Source organism: Leopardus geoffroyi, chromosome B2 (genome assembly GCF_018350155.1).
Source record: "Leopardus geoffroyi isolate Oge1 chromosome B2, O.geoffroyi_Oge1_pat1.0, whole genome shotgun sequence".
NCBI lineage: Eukaryota > Metazoa > Chordata > Mammalia > Carnivora > Felidae > Leopardus > Leopardus geoffroyi.
The window spans coordinates 16,317,843-16,324,849 of record NC_059332.1 but is presented as its reverse complement, the minus strand read 5'-3'; positions in this window follow the sequence as shown (position 1 = coordinate 16,324,849).

Sequence of the window (7,007 nt, the reverse complement as noted above, 5' to 3'; positions counted from 1 at the left end):
GTGCTGAGCCCCATCAGCGACAGAGGGGATGAGACGCAGGTGCTTGGAGAATGACACCTTGCCCTCTGTAGTACGGTCTATATGCCCTCACACCGAGTTTAGTGGCCCTGCAATATCATCAGAAGAAAGGACTTCTTTATATTCCTATGGTGTTGTTCTGGGATAATAGCACGCACATTTCTAACGTGCCACTCTTTCAAAGATAATTAAGGATTTGGGTTTTGCCAAAAATGCATTTGAAGCGGGCCTTGCAATGTCAAACTTGGAGGCTCGCGAGATGCCAAGTATCTATGTTTAGGGCAATTTGTACACATTTTGGAAAAGAGAGAACTATTTATTTTGAAATTAAAGCGTCTCCAGGCAACCCTGCATTACGAAACATTTGAGAAAAGCCTTCTGGCAATGGCTGAGGAGTATTTACCATATGTATGAATAGGCATGTGGAGATAATGGGCAGAAAAACCCATTTCCAATTCCTGACACTGCTTATGCCTGATCTTACCTCAGAAAGAAGTCACAGGAATGGGGCTGCCTGCACCGGCTTGCTCGGTACAGCACCTTCAGGTGTGTGTGTGTGTGTGTGTGTGCGCGCATCTGCGTGTGGTGTGAAGTAATTATATATGATGTAAACTGCAAGAACAATGCTAAAGTTTATCTCAAAGGGCTAGATTTCTACGTTCATTTTTCAGATTGTCCGTCTTCGGAGGAAAGTGGCCTTTAGGCTTAAGCGTTTGTTTGCTCTTTCCCTATATTCTTGGCCCACATGGAAATGCTTATTTGAGAATATCTATCAACACCCACAACATTATGAATAGATGGGGAGAGAAGTCACAGGACATGAAAAGCATGATTATTAAGTACATTTACCTGACACTTGCAGGTGGCATTTCTAGAACGTTCTCTCACGAGGTGACAGGTGAATGGAGACTGGACAACATCGTCTCTCCAATACAGGAAATCATGAGGCAAGGAAGTAGAATACTGTTGATGCCCTGCTGTTAGGGCTACTCTCCATCAACCGGCAGGACTTAGTTTGGGGGGTTAACTTCTGGTTTGTGCCTCAGAGAATTGTTTTACTTTAGGAATATTTTTTTCTCTCTGTCCATAAACCTTTCTTTATTTGCACAGAGACTATCCTTTGAAATTGTGTCTTGGCAACATTCTGTGCCTTCCCAAGCAGAAAACAATTGCTCAGTTAAATATAATTCAAGTCTCATGCCTCAGCAAATCTTCTAGAGTCTCGCAAATAAATACATCACCAAATGCTGAAATCCTTGCTGAGCTCAGACCCTCCCTACTGAGAGCCTGATATAGTTTAGCACTCAGTTCATCTATCTCCTTATGTTCTGAGTCTAAGCAAATTCTGATTGTGATTTATCTCCCCATGTAGGTCTGACTACAGGGAGAGTTTTCACTAATGATGCCACCATGAGTATTCCATTTCACTGACAGTCTATTTCTCATTACAAATTAATACATGGGCTAGATTTAAGTGACACTCCACACTGGTTAATTTGAGTCTGCCTGCCCTCATTGAATTAACAAAATCTAGTTTCAGAGGCCACAGGTTGAACGTCAGATTCAGGTTCATGGTAGATCATTTCTCCAAGGCTCTCTTGGGCTGTCTTACTGCTGGTCTACTTCCCTGCAGGCAATTCTCAGATATTACCATGTGGAAACTGTTCTAAATTCCTACAACCTCCTTTGTACTTTTTATTTTTTTCTTCTGGGAAAATTTAGAAGCTGTGTGGGCAAAAGTATTTTGAAATGGCAGGTGGATATTGTGGAAATTTAGGTGATCATAATGTAGAGGGAACGGTTGCTCTAAAGGCTGGGAGCACCAGGTCAGGCAAGGATAGATTCTATATCCTTCTATAGAGTATCCACAACATTGCTGGCATGCCAATGTGAGGGAAGAAGAAAGGCCTCCACAGAAGGGAATGTTTATCCAACGATAGCCAAATTTTGGAGGATGAGGAAAATAACAGTTCTCTATCTATATTAACTTGGATTTGTCTCTATCCTTTATCGTTAATCACTGCTCCAAACAAAGTTAATGGGAATGTTATGGCTCAATTTCTGTGGACTGGGGAAGCTTATCAATGGGGCTGCCACTTCCTAGCTACTTGTGGAATTTATCTGTGTTAAATGAGTTCACTCAGGGATGTCACGAACATTACAAATGCTGTCCGGCCAGGATGATGAAATATTTAAAAATATACACACACATTTAGGAAGAAAGAAAAAAAAATAAATCTCCTAAAATCCAACTTCTTCCCCCCATTCTACCATGAAGACTTAAATGGACATTGTTAGTTACACACAGTAATACATATCAATGGAAATTAATTATATTTTCAACCCAAAAAGCTTACAACATAGTTTTTGGAATACAGTCTGTGGCTACTCAAGGACACATCCCTTTAAGAAAGAATATTGTAAAAGATCATAAACAATAAATTGGTAGCATTCTGAAAAGTTGCTCTCTTGGATTAAATCTACCTGAATGGCTTGCCGTCTACCCAGACATGCACATTTAATCATATTGACTTACAAGGTTGTTTTATTATATTATTCAAATAGTGAGTCATTGCTACTTAAGAACCCTTGATTCCTACAACTAAGAAATAAGGCCACATCAGGAACACTGTAGCTGAGTTACAAAGGAGTGTACAATTCTTGCGCAATATGATATGGAAAACTAGTCACGGAGCCAATCCTTCCAGTTAAAGATAACATCCACGAAGTGCACTAGTGTGCCCTGTATTTCAATTAAATTCTGCCTTTGCGCAACAAGAGTGAAATGCGAATGGTCTTGAGATAGTAGCAACATTGCTAAGGAAAGATCCGAGAGCTCGGCTATTTGCCTTTGCTCAAGTCTGTGTTATTTACATGAAGATTTATGGTATTGAGAGCCCAGGTACTTTTAGTCATTTACATGTTACCGCAGGGGTGGGGTGAAAGAATTAGGTAAGAGAGAAAGACACCTCGCTAAAGAATGTCACACACCCTGTCTTCCTTTAAGGTTGAGAAAGAATTCTGCACTTTAATTTTAAAAGCCACCATGTGACTTTCAGATTGAGCTTCCTAAATAGGCTAAGGTTAAGGCTTTCGGGAGGGAGTGTGTGACAGGAAACAACTAAATTAATTGAAGGTAGCTAAATTTCACAACATTTTTAGGGGTTACAAAAATGACTTAATCAACATTCCCAGGCAGATAACTGCCTTCCTTCCCCTCACCCCAAGCCTTTATCTCCACATTATTCACCAAAAAGTTACATGTTCCTTGTGAATTAGAACGGATTTTATTAGAAATAGATTTACTTTAAGAAATATTCTCCTGATAACAAAGCCACTGAAATATCCTTTCGTGTTAGATATATTCCTAACAGTTTTGCTAGGCTGCTAAAATTGAACGACTTTGTTTCTCCTTTTCAAGTGCTATGGGCCTAGGGCTGAAGAAAAGCTTTTCTACTCATAGCTCAGTAATCTTGGGTATGTTGTTTCAATTTTTTGAGATTTAGTTTCCTCCTGTCTACAAATAAAGTTAGTGATTCCTACTATCTAGCGTAGTCATGACAATTGAATTGAAAAACCATATACATTTTTTTTGGTTTCCAGATTACAGGGGGTCCCCAGTATAAATTTTCCCTATAATTCATTCAACTCCAACTAGATTTTAGGTTTCTTTGGTCCTATGATAGCCAACTTTTTCTATCATTAGTGGATTCAGTCATCAAAAGATGATACACAAATTGTTCATGATAGAATATAAATATGTTTATTATAACCATAATCAAAGACATTAGATTAAATATGCATTATTAGTTTTCTTTTTCTAATCATATAGTACTTAATAAACACCAAATCCTAGTGTACATATTTATGCCACTGGCAGGAAGATTTTATAAAAATAAATGACATACAAGGAGAAGTAAGAGGTAGTGAAGCTTCCTCACTCAAAATCAAAATGAAATCATGATTTTATCCTTTGATCTTTGCATAAAGACCAACGCATACCAAATCCATCGGAAGGATTTGGGCAGGATTCAGGGCAGGGGAAGTATGAGCAAAGGTGCCAATAGCTCAAGACCTAAGTCAAGTACAACCCATTTCAGCATTTCCTTGGCTGTTATCTTATTTGCTAGACACAGGGCACCCTGCTTTGTGGACAAAGAAGACGTGTGAGTCCTTTGACAGGTTCCCAGCCTAAAATGAAGCATCAGGAATAAAATACGGTAGATTCTAGTGTGGGGGATTTGGAAGCCATAGACGGGACCCAAATGGCCAATTCAATTTGGTGAAAGTAGTGCAGTCCAGAATGTACTTAATGCAGATGGAACCATGAGCCTGATCCTTATACACAAATATTTTGCATGCATAAGTGTCCATCAAGTAGGGTGAAGGGAGATGATGGTGACTAGCAATAGACCTCAGAGAAGGACCTCATAAAAGAAAGCTCAAAAGTGTGAAACATGCTGGGTTGTTTGGAGCTATAGGAATGTGAATGGGCCTGACACAGAGGCGTGGGACAAGAGTTAAGCCGGGAAAAGTAAAAGGTGTCAAATCCTTACGATTTTCTGTTTATTCTACAGAAGTTGGACAGTGTCCTTAAGGGAGCAGAGAGCCATTAAGATTTTTTAAACAATGAGGGCAAATGAGAAGATAGACATTCTAGAAAAATCTCTGGAAAAAGCACAGAGGATGGAGGAAAGCTAGATGGACGTCGAGTTCAGGTTGGACACTGTTTCAATCCTCCAGGCTAGAAAGTGGCTAACATTCTCTTCTTTGAAGTCCTAATGTGCTGATTGTCAGTGTAATTAATTTTACCGCCTAGCTGTCTTCTTATTTCACTCAGAAGAGTTTTCTCTCTACAACTACCTTGAAAAGTATTCCCGCTCTGACATATCTTGAATTGTTTTTTGGTATCTCCTCTACTAACTCTCTGGAACATACTCATACACACGCTCAGCTCCCAGGATAGGGATACATACAGAGAAGATGGGAAGACAATGCTTTTAATTGACAGATTCTACTGGTCTCAAGTGATACACAGCCAGTACCAATGAGGTCAGCAGCAATGAAGGTCATATACACACATAAGCTCCTGAAAGATATTTGAAGGCTAACTTAACACACTAGACAGTTGAAATGTGTATGTCTTTACATTTATTCAATGTAACTTAATTTGAGTGTTTGCATATAAAAATGCTTGGCTAGGGGCACCTGGGTGGCTCACTCAGTTGAGCGTCTGACTCTTGATTTCAGCTCTGGTCCAACCCAGGTTGTGGGATTGAGCCCTGCATCAGGCTCCACAGTGAGCATAGACCCTGCTTGGGATTCGATCTCTCTCTCTTTCTCTCTCTGTCCCTTCTCTCTCTCAAATAAATTTTTTAAAAAATGCTTGGCTACCATCAATTAATACTCTGATTTTGATTTTGCTAAATGTATGAGACGACTTTGTCCTCAACACATTGTTTTCATGGCCCACACCTCTCAAATTGAGTTTTCTTAGAGTCTCATCCAACTCAACTCAGTGGAATTTTCATTCAAAAGCATCTATTCATTTCCTTGCAAAGTTTATTTTTTAGTCTCTTTTCTGTAAGCACAAATTAGCCTTCACTGAATGCATTGACTGAACCGATAAGGGATTACATTATAGGTCTATTAAAAATGCACTCACAGTTTAAGCAGTGACTTTTGTGGATGATTGGGAAGTTATAAGAAGGAAAAATCTCTCTGTAAGGTATCCTACAGTTCTTGGTTTTAAAATTCATGGAATTGGGTGACAATGTAGTCTAAGAGAAGATAAAAAGCTTCTGCTTTGAAATCCATTTTTCCCTGGGCCTAACAAAAATTTTTCATTGGCCTCCAGAACACATTGCAAACCACATTTTTAAAAATGTGTGCATTGTAATAGTGACAGCTGGAGAGCTAAATGTTTAAGGTTTTTAAACTTATACGGATATGTGTGTTTAGATACTAGAAATTTTAGTTGATTCTGAAAGAATTCAGCTATTGTTATTCTATAAGGAGGTCTGGTGTATTTTTTTAGAAGAGAAAGGGACAGGGCAGAAAAGGTGAAGAAGAAGGAAGAAAGAGGAAGGAAGAAGGAAGAAGAAGAAGAAGAAGAAGAAGAAGAAGAAGAAGAAGAAAAGAAGAAAAGAAGGAGGAGGAGGAGGAGGGGAAGGAGGAGAAAAGGAGGAAGAGGAAGAGGAGGATCAAGAGAGGGAGGAAGAAGGAGAAGAAAAAGAAGAAGGGGAGGGGGAAGTGGAGAGGGGGAAAGGAAGAGGAGGAAGGAGAAGAAGAAGAAGAACAACAACAATAAGAACAAAAGAAAAGGAACAAGCAAAGGCAGAGGCAGCTGCAGTGGAGATGGGAATGAAGAAACGATTTTGTATAGTGGAAGGGTTGGAGAGTAACTCCCGTGCAGGAGAAAAGGGAATATCAGAGGCATCAGAAGGAAATGAAAAAGAAAGACCGTGTGGACATCCACGATATTGCAAGTTCACCTCACGGCTGTTCCCACCCTCTTCTGCTGTGTCCTTTTGAACTGCAGTTGTGAGAAAATGAACATTGCATTGCCCAGACTCGTTGCAGCTGAAGTTTCTGGACATGATTTGGTTTTGTTGATTAGATGCACTCATGAAAGGCTTGAATTTAGCACTGCACCGGAGGGGAGCCAGGCAGCCTCAGGTCAGGTATCCACTTTTCTGACAGAGGTATCATAGAGGATACTAGATTCTGGAACCAGTCATTCTGGTGATGACTCTTCCATCCCCCAAATATCTCAGAACACGAAATCCTGGAGATGGTGACAATCTGAGCCTTGGATTCTAGATAAATTTAGGGCAGGGGCTTCCTGATTCCCAAGCATCTTGACTGTGGTAGAGATAGAGCCTGCCCATCCGGTATGTGATTCTGTTTTGAATCCCTTACTGCTTAAAATAGCTCGGGTGCTTCGGTTGTCTGTAACTGAAATTTGATTGATACACATCAGCTTTATA